This window comes from Ailuropoda melanoleuca, chromosome 11 (genome assembly GCF_002007445.2).
Source record: "Ailuropoda melanoleuca isolate Jingjing chromosome 11, ASM200744v2, whole genome shotgun sequence".
In the NCBI taxonomy this organism is placed as follows: domain Eukaryota; kingdom Metazoa; phylum Chordata; class Mammalia; order Carnivora; family Ursidae; genus Ailuropoda; species Ailuropoda melanoleuca.
Window position 1 is genome coordinate 89,507,124 of NC_048228.1, and position 14,434 is coordinate 89,521,557.

At 38.4% G+C, this 14,434-nt stretch overlaps 1 protein-coding gene across 2 annotated transcripts in view; it reads right to left on the reverse strand.

Moving 5' to 3' along the window:
• Window positions 1–14,434, reverse strand: part of STIM2 (stromal interaction molecule 2) — a 138,499-nt gene that overhangs the window by 26,399 nt on the left and 97,666 nt on the right. The window lies entirely within an intron of this gene.

Below are 14,434 nucleotides of genomic sequence, written 5' to 3' on the forward strand. Positions count from 1 at the left end.
TGACAGAGAAAACATGAAAGAAAAAGAAAAATTGGCAGGGTTATTTCTAAAATAAGCATCTATGTAAATTCAGGATGAAATAATTCATCATTTCTCTGGCTGTAGAAACACGAAGACTTGTATCTAATCATTCTTTTATTTTGTCATCCATCCATATAATACTATAAACCTTCTGAGTATCAGGTTCCATTCTAAGCACTGGGAATATGGCAGTAAACAAGATGCATAAATCCTTGCCCTCATGGGAGAGGGGAGGAGCAATTTACAAGACAAGGAAGAAAAGTGAGGGAAATTTCAGACAGCGAGCTATTAAGTAAGAAACGAAAGATGTCAGGATAGCCTCTGAGGAGCTATTACCTGAATTGAGAACCAAAACTTGCAAGGAGCCAACACTGTGATGATCTGGGAGAAAAATATCCCAAACAGAAGGAAAAGCTAGTGTAAAGGCCTTACGACTGAAATGATTAGCTGTGTTGGGGGGGGGGAGTAAATAATCAATGTTTTAAAATCCATGTTTACCCCCCAATGTAGAGAACAGATTGTAAGAGACAAGAAGGAAAACAAAGAGCAATAAGGCCATTCCTTTATACAGCTGTCCAAACGCGAGGTTATTGCCTTGGACCATGGTGTTAGCAAAGGATATGGTGACAAGTGGTCAAATTTAGGATATATTCCGGGGATAAGCCTGTTAGATGTGCTCATGAAATGGATGAAGGTTGGTAGCTACAGGAAAGTGTTAAAAAAAAAAAAAGAAGTACAGAGGGTGGTACCACTAACTGTGATAGGAAAGACTGGGGAAGAACAGACTGGGGAGGGAAGTAGGAGTGGGTGACAGATCAAAAGTTGCTCTTAGACATGTTATATCTGAAGTATGTATTAGATATTTAAGTGTAGATATGTAGTAGCAGTCAGTTATACAAGTCTGGAGCTTCAGGAAGAGTGAGGTTAGAGACAAAGATACAAAAATTGAGAGTCATCAGTATTCAGATGGTCTTTAGACTGAATGAGATCACCCAGGACAGTGGATTCTGGGAGACTGGCCCTAAATCATGAAGAAAATGACCAGTTATACCATCTCTTCTCTTATTTTGAATTAAGCTCATTATAATCATTTTTTCCTTTAAGCCTTATTTAAAAATAAACAAACCAACAAACACACCTCATGAAGCACTAACATGAAGTTAAGGGGACCAAGATAGTAGCAGGACTGGATAGGAACCCAAACCAACTGACTGTAGGATCTGACTATGCTACTGTGAGAAAACTAATATTAAATAGCAGTAGAAATATAAACCGTTAAGACTGGGAGCGACTCAGACATTCCTGCCACAAGAGTATGAAGGACAATGTTGACATTATCCAAAGGGAAGGCTGCAAGTGTCCTTAAAATTAAGAGCTCCATATTGTCTGTATTTAATTTGAGGGTTTGGGAGCACAAAGTGCTTATCGGCCACAGAAAGGTCAAAGAAGAGTGAAGAAAACAAGTGAGCAATAAAAGCAGACCTGGGAATCCATCTGTGTATATATAAATCTGAGAAATATCTTTCTGATAAACTACAGAAATTAAGAGTTCACTTTAGCAAGCAAAGCTAATTTTTCACAATCTGCCTTTTTCATTAAGTGCTCGTTAGAGAAAAACCTAAAATCACTAGAGAAAAAAGCTTGAATCACAAATGAAAAATTAGCAAAAATTCATTTAAAAATTATACATGGTAATTGATAATTTTCTATCGAGACAAAGCTCTATTTTAAAAATCTTCTCTCCTTCATGTGTTTCTGCCATAAGCTTGGACATGTGCCCGAGGCTGCTGTATCCATTTAGCCAAATAACTTAGAATACCAGCCAAAGGTTCAGGCCCTCGGTGCTTTCCACTGAATTTAATATATTCAAAGTAGCCTTTTTTTCTCTTAAGTTTCTTCCCATTCAGCATGAACTGCACTGAGAATCGCTTGTCTTGATTGCCAAGAAACCAACAGTGCAGCTGCACCTCACACACCCACATAAAAATCTCAGCCAAGAAAACAGGATAAGATTCTCTCTGGCATTTCTATGGCTGTTCAACTGATCAACAACAAAAGTCCCTGATCTCAACACTCCAGCACATCAAAATAGTCCCTCAGCTCCCAATGAGCCAGGATAGAAAGGAAGAAAAATCAAATGAAAAAATACATATTTAAAGCGCCCAAATCCTAATATTCCTCTACTCTGTAAACAGAACATTACAATGGTTCTAAAGTAATTTTCTTTACAATGAATCTTTAAAACAACAAAATTCTAACAAAGAGCACACAGTTTACTTCGGGAGGAGGTTCACTTCTTCCTGTGCCTTTTTGTTTCTTTGGTGATGCCTAGTAAATACCTTCACTTCTCATGAGCAGAACGTGTATTTTATATTAGCTTTCTCTGCTCCAAATACACTAGTTGTCTTTCAATTCTTAGGAGAGATCATACTGTGTCCTTCCTCAGGGCCTTTGCACATGCTGTTTCCTCGGTATGAGATTCTTTTCTCCATTGTTCTGACTCATCTTTGTCTATTTACTTTACTGAGATTCCCCTATCTCAGTTAACTTTAAATCCTCAAGGGAGGCTTCCCTAATATTGCTAACAGTCACAAATCACTCTGTACTTTTTAGGCATAGCATTTAACTCATTGTAATTATTTATATGATTTATTGTATGATTATTATTTCAACATCTGTTTACTTCACCAATGCACACGCTTCTTGCCTCTATTCCTAATATTTGGTACACAAAAGATGCTCAACAAATTATCTGTTGGATCCTCTTGAATAAATGAAATAGAACATGTTTAATTGGCAGGTACTGTGAAAAGCTATTTTCACACTTTAGTGAGGAGACCCAAATAAACAGAAATAGGAACCTGTCCATATAAGAAATCTTTGATGGCAATGGAATCACTCATTTAAGAATTACCTGGTTCCTCATCACCTGCCTCTCGTGGCTCTTTCACATGTACTATTGCTAAACAGCACTTCTACCAGAGGGCAGCCAGAGAAGGATGTTGTATTTCTTCAAAACCTAGATTTCCCATCTGCAAAGCTATAGGAATGCAAATTTCTGTACTGCTAATTTATATTCTTCCTGCTAGAAATTGTGTCTGAGTGATTTTTGACGTTTATTCCAAGGCCAATAGAAAGAACTCTGGCATAGAAAGAGACCTGATTCTTGTCCCAGCTGTGCCATGGATTCATTAGGACATGACAGCCAGGTGATTAACCGTGACTCAGTTTCTTAACACAGAGAAAGACAAAACTGATCCAGACCATCTTTAAAAATTCATTCAAAGTCTGATTCTATTATAACAAACAAAAGTTGGTGTTTAAAATATTGCTACACTGCTAGCCTAGAAAGTAGATTATAAAATACTGATGAAGGAGAAGTAACTCTAAAAACTTTCAGGACAGAAACAAAAACTGCTGCTAATGTTTATTATGTGTGTATTGAACACCAAGAGATTTGCAAACATTATTTCAAATACTCATCACAACAACCCATTGAAGTAGGTACCTTGATTACCACCGCACTGAACTTAAAAGTCTACGAAGATGAAGTTCTTAATTAGACATAACAGATTAGCAAACGATACACCAGGTTTCAGACCAAGTTTATTTCGAGACTTGTGAACCACTGTGCAATAAATTACCATTTTAGTTAGGTAAGTGGTCCCAATAATCAAATTAAGCAATACAGGTAGACAGTTTATGCTCCGGTCATAGGTCATACCTCCAGCCATATCTGCAGCTTTCTGAATGTACCACATTCTCCCACGCCACTCCTTCAACCTGGAATGGCTTTCCCTTCTTCTTCTCTGCCAGGCATGTTTCTTCCTTGGCCTTTAAGACTCAGATCAGGAAGTCCCTCGTCCACAAAGTTTCCCCTATCCATCCATTTTCCTCTGTGCCCCCAATCACATGTACGTCTATGTGCCACAGGATGGGTCACATACTCTCATGTAGTTGCCCATACCTATCTTCCCCTCTGGGTGAGGAGTTCCTAGAAGGCAGGAATTTGTGGTTTTTTTTTTCACCTAACAACAGTGGCTGTTAACACCAAAAAGCCACATTCCTTTGATACAGGATTTTACATTTTATTAGACTCTTTCACTTACATTCTCATTAAACTTCCCCGTAACCACATTGGAGAGATAGCTGTTCTCTCTACAGTCTATACAGAGAAACTTGGCCAAAAGAGGCCAAGTAATTACACAAGTGGTCACACATGTCTACGAACTGGCTCAAATTCTATGAGCTACAGGGCGTGATCCTGGCGTTATGGGATCGAGCCCCACGTCAGGCTCCTCTGCTGTGAGCCTGCTTCTTCCTCTCCCACTTCCCCTGCTTGTGTTCCCTCTCTCGCTGGCTGTCTCTATCTCTGTCAAATAAATAAATAAAATCTTTAAAAAAAAAAAATTCTATGAGCTAGCAATTTGAACTCTCATTTTCAGAATCCAACTTCACTTCCAATACAGGTGTCTCCTGATTTAGAACAACTCACTGTTTAAAACTTAAAACACATTTTCTCTTAGAAACTAACCTTCTAGACACGTAGTACTAACAGTAATGCAAGAGTTGTTTATATACAAGCAATCTGCTATAGGTAATTGCATTAATGGACTTGGGATTCCACTACAGAATCAAGGACACATTGTGGCCTACCAAGGGCCTGGAAGTAGTAACACAATACCTCAATAGAGCTATGCCAGTTCTTCAACATGGGGTGACTCCTGGGACTTAGAAAAGCCTAAATGACAAGATTTCTAAGAGCCAGGGGACTGAGAGCTGGGGCAGGGCTCTGGCACAAAGGACATGGTGGGGAACAGGAAAGAGCAGGGACGGGATGGTGAGTAGAACCAAATCTTCAGGAGATGAGTGGGTGTGGAGATGTAGGATGTGTGGGGGCACACTTTTATGGATTTTCACAGGAACAGAGGCAAGATAAGGATTCTCCTTTTCATTATCCCTCCCCCTTGCTGCTCTCAACAGGGCTATTTCTGTCATAGGGAATGAAGTTCCTGATTCCACACCAAAACAGCTTCCCTCTCTTCCCCTTCCTCCTTGGAAGTGTCAGTCCCACCACCATGTAATTATTTTGGATCAGCACTTGAAAAAGAGGAAAAATGATAACTGGACCTAAGGGGAGAAAAGCTTTTAGAGAGCAGAAGGATTTGTAGTAATGGGGAGAATGGCGAGATAGGAAGGGCTAGAAATAGCCAGTAACAGAGAGAGAAGCTAGCGTTCCTGTGACCACCCAGCTGAAGCAGCCTTCTAAAAGAAACACATGAATCATGCATAGGTGCGTCCTCATGTACAAACTGGTTATAAGCAGAAGAAACACTGCAACTGAAAGTGATCCCCCCCCATTTCTATAATACTTAGTATTTCTACCAAATAGCACATTATAGTGCTGCCTTATTTCCTAACTACATCTTCTGTCCTTACTATACTTTAATCTTCTATAAGGCAGGAACTATGGAGACCAACATAAAGTTGCCATTTAAATATTAGCTGTATGTATAACTGATGTTTTTCTTCCCTAAAGGTGTTTTGTTGTTTTTAATTGGGTCTACTGGTTATACCATACCTAAAAAAGACAAAAAATACTGTTTTCATGAGATCACATTTCAAAGCAGCACTGGAGAATCCTTGACCGCAAATCAGAATTACAGAGACCTAAAACATCCTGGAAGTTAGAAGGTGCCACTTTACAGCTATGTGTTTGACAGTAGGATGAGATGAGAATTTGTGTGCTTCCTGTCCACCCCTGCCTTAAGCAAATATGATATACACAAGCCAGTGTGAAAGATACATGTCAGAAGATTAAGATATACTATTTACTTGCTCCTTTCATCTATAAAAGGCAATCTTATAAAACCAATGCACCCAGTGTACTTAGCCATATACTTGTATTAAGTTACAGGCCTAAAAATACAAAACAGCTCAGTGAAGTACCACCATATAAGTTTTCATCTGTTATATTTAATGTAAGTACACGCTGTCCTAAAAACCTTCAAAGATGATTTGTAAAATCACCTAAACACTGTGATAAAAAACTGATTTCTAATTATAAGGCATTAGTGTGCACACAGAATATGTTTATAATAGCAGTAGCTAACATTATGTGAGCACATGGCAATTTCCAGTAACTAGGCTAAAGGCTTTACATGAATTATTTCATGAAATTCTTTCAACAACAGTATGAAGTAATATTTACAAGTAATATTATAATCCTGGTCCACAGATCAGAAGTTGAGGCTCAGAGAGTGTGAGTAACTTGCCTAAATTCACACAAGTAATGGAGATAGGATTCAAAACTATGTCTGTTGACTTCAAAGCCCCAAATTCTAACCTGCATGATGAAAACATTTCAAAATACAGCCAAAGTCACCATCAGCCATGTCAGAACTTGGATATAATATACACACTATATTTATTCTTTATGCCATGTCTTAATAGCTAGCTCTCCTACTATTTTTTAAAACCTGCTATATCCTACTAAATTTATGGTAAAAAAAACTTGTTGAGGGCCGCCTTAGTGGCTCAGCTGGTTAAGCATCTGCCTTCGTATCAGGTCATGATCCTAGGGTCTTGGGATCAAGCTCTGTGTTGGGCTCCCTGCTCAGCGGGGAATCTGCTTCTCCCTCTCCCTGTGTGTGTGTGCGCTCTCTCTCTTTCTAATAAATAAACACACACACACTTGTTGGGGCACCTGGGTGACTCAGTTGGGTTGAGCATCTGACTCTTGATTTTGGCTCAGGTCATGATCTCAGGTTCATGAGATGGAGGCCCCATCAGGCTCCATGCTGGGAGTGGAGCCTGCCTGAGATTCTCTCTCCCTCTCCCCACGCCTGTCTCCTACTCTAAAAACAAAACACGCACACACACTTAAAAAAAACAACAAAACACACACACACACACACACACACACACACACACACACACGTAATGTTCTTAATGTTAAGAAAGCCAACGGAATAACAGTTTCTTTTGGCAAACTAATGTATTTTAGAAAAATCAACTTCTAATACCATAATATAGTACTGTAGAGTTAAATACGGTACAGTTAAATACACACTCACTACCTTCTATTAAAGCATGAAAACATCTTTCCAAGTACCAAAAGGTTTGGTAAAAAGGTCAAGGAGAAAGAATAAACGTTATTTACGAAAGCAACTACATTTAAAGTTGGCCATATAAAATGGTTATTGAAAGAAGTTCTGTATTTTGCACCTTCTCTGACAAAGAAGCTAAAAACTATTTGTGGTTTAAAAAAATCTGAATTAGGGGTGCCTGAGTAGCGCAGTCGTTAAGCGTCTGCCTTCGGCTCAGGGCGTGATCCCGGCGTTCTGGGATTGAGCCCCTCATAGGGCTCTCTGCTCCGTTGGGAGCCTGCTTCTTCCTCTCCCACTCCCCCTGCTTGTGTTCCCTCTCTCGCTGGCTGTCTCTCTCTGTCAAATAAATAAATAAAATCTTTTAAAAAAAAATCTGAATTAGTGGCATACTTACATGAAGTACTATATTCTAAAATATAGGTGCACAGCAGTATTGGCCGCTTCTCTTACTTCAATTTCCCTATGAAATTTCAAGTAACTAAAGCCTCAGAAGGTCTCTTTACAGAAAGACGTAACTTGTCACAGGAAAATGAAGTTAATTTAAGGTACAATACAGCAGGGCTTTGATGAAAAGCAACTTCAACTAAATCCCTAGAAACATTTAAAAATTACTTTTTAGAATACAAAAGATGAAAAAGTGTAAAGACTTCCACATTTCGTCTTAACTCAGCTGGTTTAGAGACTCTGTGGTGTGACTTCTGAGTGGGGCTAGATGATCAGCTGCTCTGCAAGGTCCAGACGGGCTTATCTTTAGAACGGTGCCAGAATGTGAGCTCCTCATTTGCACGGTGCTCGGCGGGGCATGTCTCTGTAGCACGGACTAAATTCCTCCAACATGCTATATTTGGACACCTAAAAGCCACACCCTGAACTTGGGAAGTCCAGATATTAGTAGTTGTACCAAAGAGGAATAAATACACACACTTTGTCTCATGAGTTCCTTACCTTTCACCATGCAAGAATTACATGTAATTTTTAGGCACACTTCATAAATGTTGGCAAATGTCTGAACATTCACAACATAAAAATTACCAGGGTATTCGCTTCCCAAGAGTGGTACAATGGATGCTAAGGGAAGACTTTATTACTTTTTCTCTTGCAAACTGCAATCTTATTGTAATTTAAACAGGGTGTAGTATCAACCCCTAATTTCATGAAGATGATGAGGAATAACAAAGACATATCTTAAAAATAAAACTGGAGAAACACTGAGTCCTAAAATTATGGGACTCTTCTGAAGATTAATAAAAATGCATGTGGAAAGGACTCTAAGCAATGGTGAAACTACTCTACAAATGTAAATTATTATCTCAATAAAATAACAATGGATCAGAAATTTTTTGTAATTAAGGAAATGCAAGGAATGCACTTGGAGTCAACAAACCAGTGGACTCAAGGGCCATAAAAAAACTAAATGTTTCATCGAGTTTTCCTAAATACCTCATTATTGTGTCATTAAAGGTATCACCTTAGGGACAGAGTGGCTGTATCTCTGGTTTTGCATTCTTTCATGTTACACTCAACCCTCAGCTGCCCTTCTCCTTCTTCTTTTATTTATTTGTTTTTAAATGCTGAACTGAGAATAAAAAGAGCATTTCACATCAAATGAAGGTAAGTTCTTTAAGAGCAGACAATACTTCTTATTCACTTGTATATTCCCAACATTTTGTACAATGTCAAAAACACAGCTAGCACTAAATAAATGTGGAATGGCAGATATGTCTTAGGAACTCAATTAATGCTTGTTGGATGACTGAATAGATGACAAAGTGATTCCATCAACCAAGGCTGCCAGGAAAATGTCACCTTCATTCACTCCTTTTAGTGGCGTTTCTGGATACAGCAACAAACATTTTCAGAAGTATGACTAAGTTTCATAAAATGGAGGGGATACTGCTTTTCAAAGAATATGTTTAACAACAACAGAAATTCTACTTTTAAATGACAGCTTTACAAATGTTTGCTTTAATTTTCTGCTATTAAAATTAATTAAAAATGATCGATTTTTTTTCTCTTGGAATTTGAAAGTTTCTTCAAAAGATTTTCTCTACATGCAACTTGGGATTCTTTTATTCAGCAAATATTTACTGAGTTCACAGTAATTACGGCTGGGCACTGGATAAAAATAAATGTAAAACAGAGTCAAGAAATTATTACCAAGACTATCAGAAAGCTCAAAGTAAGAAAATGTACTGACTTTAAGAGGGAGTTCAACAAAAATTAACACAAAAGTTGAGTTAATGAATACTTTCTTTCTAAAGGGTATTAAACTAAAGGCCAGCTAAAAATTGAGTTTTCACAGCTTGTCACACAACCTCCAGGTAGGAAAAGATACTACATTCGAAACTTATTAATTCTAGTTTCTTCTAGATAGAAAAATTCACCAACTTCAGTGACAGAAGCATTTTCAAGACTCAAGCAGTTTCTATCTGATCTGCAACTACATAAGCCTTTTTCTAGTACATTTGGCAGTTAGAAATCTAACAGTTCACAAAAACTATTAGCTGCATTTACTTGGTAGATAACATTTTCCAACTTAGGTTTCATTTACTGCATACAGTTGTGGTTTAACTAATTACCACTCACAAAACGACTTTTAAGAAAAGTTCTCGTTTTGTGAGTACTGATACAACGGTTAAAACTTTAAAATACTAAACTTCCCCGTTCGCAAGGACCCTTGTCAACAGAATTATAAGAAGAAGGAAAAATGTGAATAATGTGCTTCAGTAATAAAAATAAAGACAGACTCACTGACAGAGTGTCACTGGAGAGCGCTCAGACTCCTCTCCAAAGTTTCTTCTAATTCTCAAATTCATTTCACAATCTTTCAATTGCCTGGCAGCGGCTAAATTCTATAAGAGGACGGGAAGATAGGCTAGTGGTGATCAGAGTCTACATAACAGGGACACGGTGGGGTGGCAGCTCTGTGAGGGCAGAGGTCTATACACGGCAGACTCCTGGGTAAGGCAGCAGCCCAACAGAGCCAAGAGAGTGGCTATGTACAGGAGGACTGGCAAATAAGAAAGTATACTGAAGATAACAAGTTTTTCATGATGAGTAAAAGCAGGTACAAGTAGGGAAAGGGTTTAAGCTAGAATTAACCCAGTAGTGTTATACTGGTAGCAGTATGAACTGGTATCAGACATCAGTGATACTCAAGACTTTTTAATATATAGAGAGAAATAAACATAAAGTGTGTGTTTCTTACCTGTTCACTGAGAAGTGAACACCTCGGTAGCAATGAGCATACCTAGTGCACAAATCACAGTTTCTAAACACAATCTCAACTAGTTGTAACCAGGAATCCTTAAAGAAATGGTTGTTTCCAGGGCTAGGGCTGAGAAATAATAAAATGAGCCTGGAACATCTTTTTTGTGCCAGAAAGTAAGGAGGAGCTCAAAAGACGACGGAGAAATACATACAAAAGAATATAGAAGTCAGCCAGCTTGAAAGGCTTTCCACTAGCCAAATATGGAATAATCTGAGCATCAAAATAAGGAGAGCAACAAACTATAAGCCACTGAATAAAGTAGAAATCCAAGAGTCCACACGGATATAAATGAGTATATGCAGAAGATCAATCTTCAGATCATAAGATTCTGAGATTCACTATTTCTCTAATTTCCACTTTCAAGATACAGCTGTCATCTCCCCTACCATCTTCACAGGACAAGATGTTGATAAGACACTGTTTAAATCTCTTCCTTACAGTAGAATGCAACTAATAAATAGAAGGAATGATGTAACTAAAAAAATTACCACTTGGCAATCATCAGAGTTAATTAATTCAGGCAAGAAATATCCACAGATGCTAAAACTAGTGGGTGCAAGTGATATGAGGAATATGCTTTTACAAAGTCTCCAAGTCTCTCTCCACAAAAAATATTTATTAATTACAAAAAAGTAACTTTACAGTTAAAAAATATAGTAGACACCACCTTAATCAAGTGATCAAAGATAATACCATCAGTAACCGAATAAATTAATGCCATCTGCTACTTAAAAAGATTTAATGAAAAGGATCATTTCTGTTAACAGTAAGACCAAAATGCATTACCTGGATCTAACCATATGAAAACCTCAAACAAATCCTAATTTAGATACAATCTGTGAAATGTCACTCTTGTAAATTTCAAGCCTAAGACACAAAAATTCCAGGAAATACTATGGAATTGTTCCGATTTAAAGAAGACAGGACAACTGGATATAATTTGGATCCTTTGGCTATAAAGGTCATTATTAGGACAAATGGCAAGATTGGAATGAGGGCCTCTGGACAGTGTATGTGAGAGTTTGTTCTGGTCCTGCAACTTTTCAAAAAATTTGAAACTGTTTTCAGTTAAGACATTACAATTTTAAAAAGGAATCTTTCTAATTCTTTCTCAATTATGTAGGTAGAGTTCTAATAATTGCCGATTTTCTCTAGCACTTTGTAGCTTGTGTTTTTGTTCAATAAAGTATAGTAATCTTTTAACCCTAACAATGATAACTGCAAACACTAGGCCCTTATTAGCTATTAAGTATTGTTCTAAACTCTATATATTCATTAACTCATTTAATCCTAACACAATCCTCTATGGTGGTAGTACTCTATGATTAGCTACATTTACAAGTGGGGAAAGTTAGGAAACACACAGATTAAGGTACTTGTCCAAGGTCACAAATCTAGCTAAGTGTTATGTAAAGAACTGAATTTCAGAGAACAATGCTCCTTGCTTCCTATTAATATACAGAAAAAGCAAAGACATTCACAATGACATGAAATTCATTTTTGAAAAAATATCACACAAATATTTCATTAAAAAACACGGATCATAAGGGAAGGGAGGGAAAAACAAAATAGGATGAAATCAGAAAGGCAGGCAAGCCACAGACACAGAGACTCTTAACTATAGGAAACAAACTGAGGGTTGCTGGAGGGGAAGTGAGGTGGGGGGGGATGGGGTAACTAGGTGATGAGCATTAAGAAGAGCACTTGTTGGGGGGCCTAGGTGGCTCAGTCAGTTAGACATCTGCCTTCAGCTCAGGTCATGATCTCAGGGTCCTGGGATTGAGCCCGGCATCGGACTCCCGGCTCAGCGGGGAGCCTGCTTCTCGCTCTGCCCCTCCACCCTGCTTGTGCTCTCTCTCCCACTCTATCTCAAGTAAGTAAATAAAATCTTTAAGGGGGGGGCACTTGTTGGGATGAGCGCTGGGTGTTATATGCAACTGATGAATCATCACTGAACTCTACCTCTGAAACTAATAATACACCATGTTAATTAATTGAATTTAAACAAAATTAAATTTAAAAAGATATGGAAAATGAAGACAGCACTGTAAACTACAAAACTACCATTTCTTATAGTAGCCTAAGTCACAAAGAAGTATTGCTTTTCCTAGAATCGATAAGAAGATATTACCTATAACTACTTATAATCTAATAAAACTCTTTTTGTAATTTCATAAAGGCATATCCTCCAAGACAATTAATTCTCTGGATGCCTTAATGAACTTTATATTCTTTGGTTGTCTGATGTTACATTTGTTCTTTTTCCCTATTGAGAAGGCCTCAATTGGCAAAAATTCATGAGTAACTTAAATAAGAACTCCAGGACATCATGAAGACACAACACTGCAAAAACCTTTCACATTCTTTCTCTTTATAAATAAACAGCAGTTGTGAATCGTAGTTGATGTTCTCATGTATTTCTTAAGTTGATGAATACTATTTGCCTTTTGGGGGTGTTTAGGTCATGTACCAAGAATCATCTACTCCCTGAATTTACAGGTGTTTGGAGAGCAGCCCTTTCTCAAGATTTCCAAAGTAACTCAGAACGGACAGTGCCTAGTTTCTGCCACCTCAAATTCACTTTTCTGCTCCTCCAATGGTGCTTTTAAAAACACCTATATTTCCTCTTATATGGTACAGACATGTCTAGTGAGCCTAAGTAAACACAGTGACAAGGGTTTCACCTTGTCAAAGTAAGAAGTGCTGTGCAGTAGGGAAAATCTGTAACAGCCAGTAAGATTCTAGAAAGGGAAGAGATGGAGTAAAATCTACTGATATAACTCTGTGTTGAGAGTTACACTGGCTCATTTCATTAAAACACCAAAATGGGATATAATAAAGCATCTGTATTTGGGAAATGACACACTTAATTATCTTAAGATTCAGAATAAGACCAAAAAAGGCCCCTAAGAAAATCCATTTATAGTCCAAGTTTTAGACTGCAAATATCAAGAGCAGACCAGATATTTCTGAAAGGGGTAGCTATACTTTGTATCATGGGACACATGCTGCCAAACGCTACCCACCCACCCCTGTTTAAGCTTTTCTGCTACTTTCTCTTCTCAAAGTCTAATTTGAAAGTCAACAGTATTTACTCTCTTCACTTCCTCCTTCACCCACTCCAATCAGACTTTCACTTTCACCAAGCAGCTAACTGCTTTTGTCAAGATCACTAACTACCACTTTGCCAATCCAATCTCTAACACCTTCCCATTTGAACTTCTAGAGCATCTGACACGGACTGTGCCCCCATTTCTTAAAACATTTCCTCCCTAGGGGTGCCTGGGTAGCGCAGTTGTTAAGCGTCTGCCTTCGGCTCAGGGCGTGATCCTGGTGTTATGGGATCGAGCCCCATATCAGGCTCCTCCACTGGAAGCCTGCTTCTTCCTCTCCCCCTCCCCGTGCTTGTGTTCCCTATCTGGCTGGCTGTCTCTCTGTCAAATAAATAAATAAAATCTTCAAAAAAAAAAAAAACCATTTCCTCCCTAGGCTTCCAGGACCCTATGTTCCCCCGGTTCCCCTCGTATTGCAACCCACTGCTCTTCTTTCCTGGCTCCTCCTTCTGCTTCTTGACCTCCTGGCACTCAGTCCTTGACCTCTCTGCATCATGGTCTCAGTGTTTATCAACTTTCTTTTCCCATTATTAGTCCCCTAACTGGGCCTGGCCAGACTTTTTTTCTCCTAATTGCCTCCATCTCCAAGAAATTTTAATACCACAGGTACATAACACCTAGGAGCCATCCTTAATTCCTTCCTGTCCTCACCCCACATCAACTTCCTGAAACCAATCCAATGGCAAATCCTGTCAGCTATTCCTTCAAACGACATATCAGTCAGACTTCTCTGCTACCTCCCTCTTACCAGGTCACTAGGAGAGCTTCAAGGCCTCATGGCCTTCCACTTCTACTCCTGCCCCTTTTCTTCAAGAGTCTAATACCCACACAGTTACTACAGTAATCTTTTCAAAAGAGAAATCACATCACTACTTTGCTCAAAACTCCCAAATGAAGCTAGACGTATACCAAACTACATT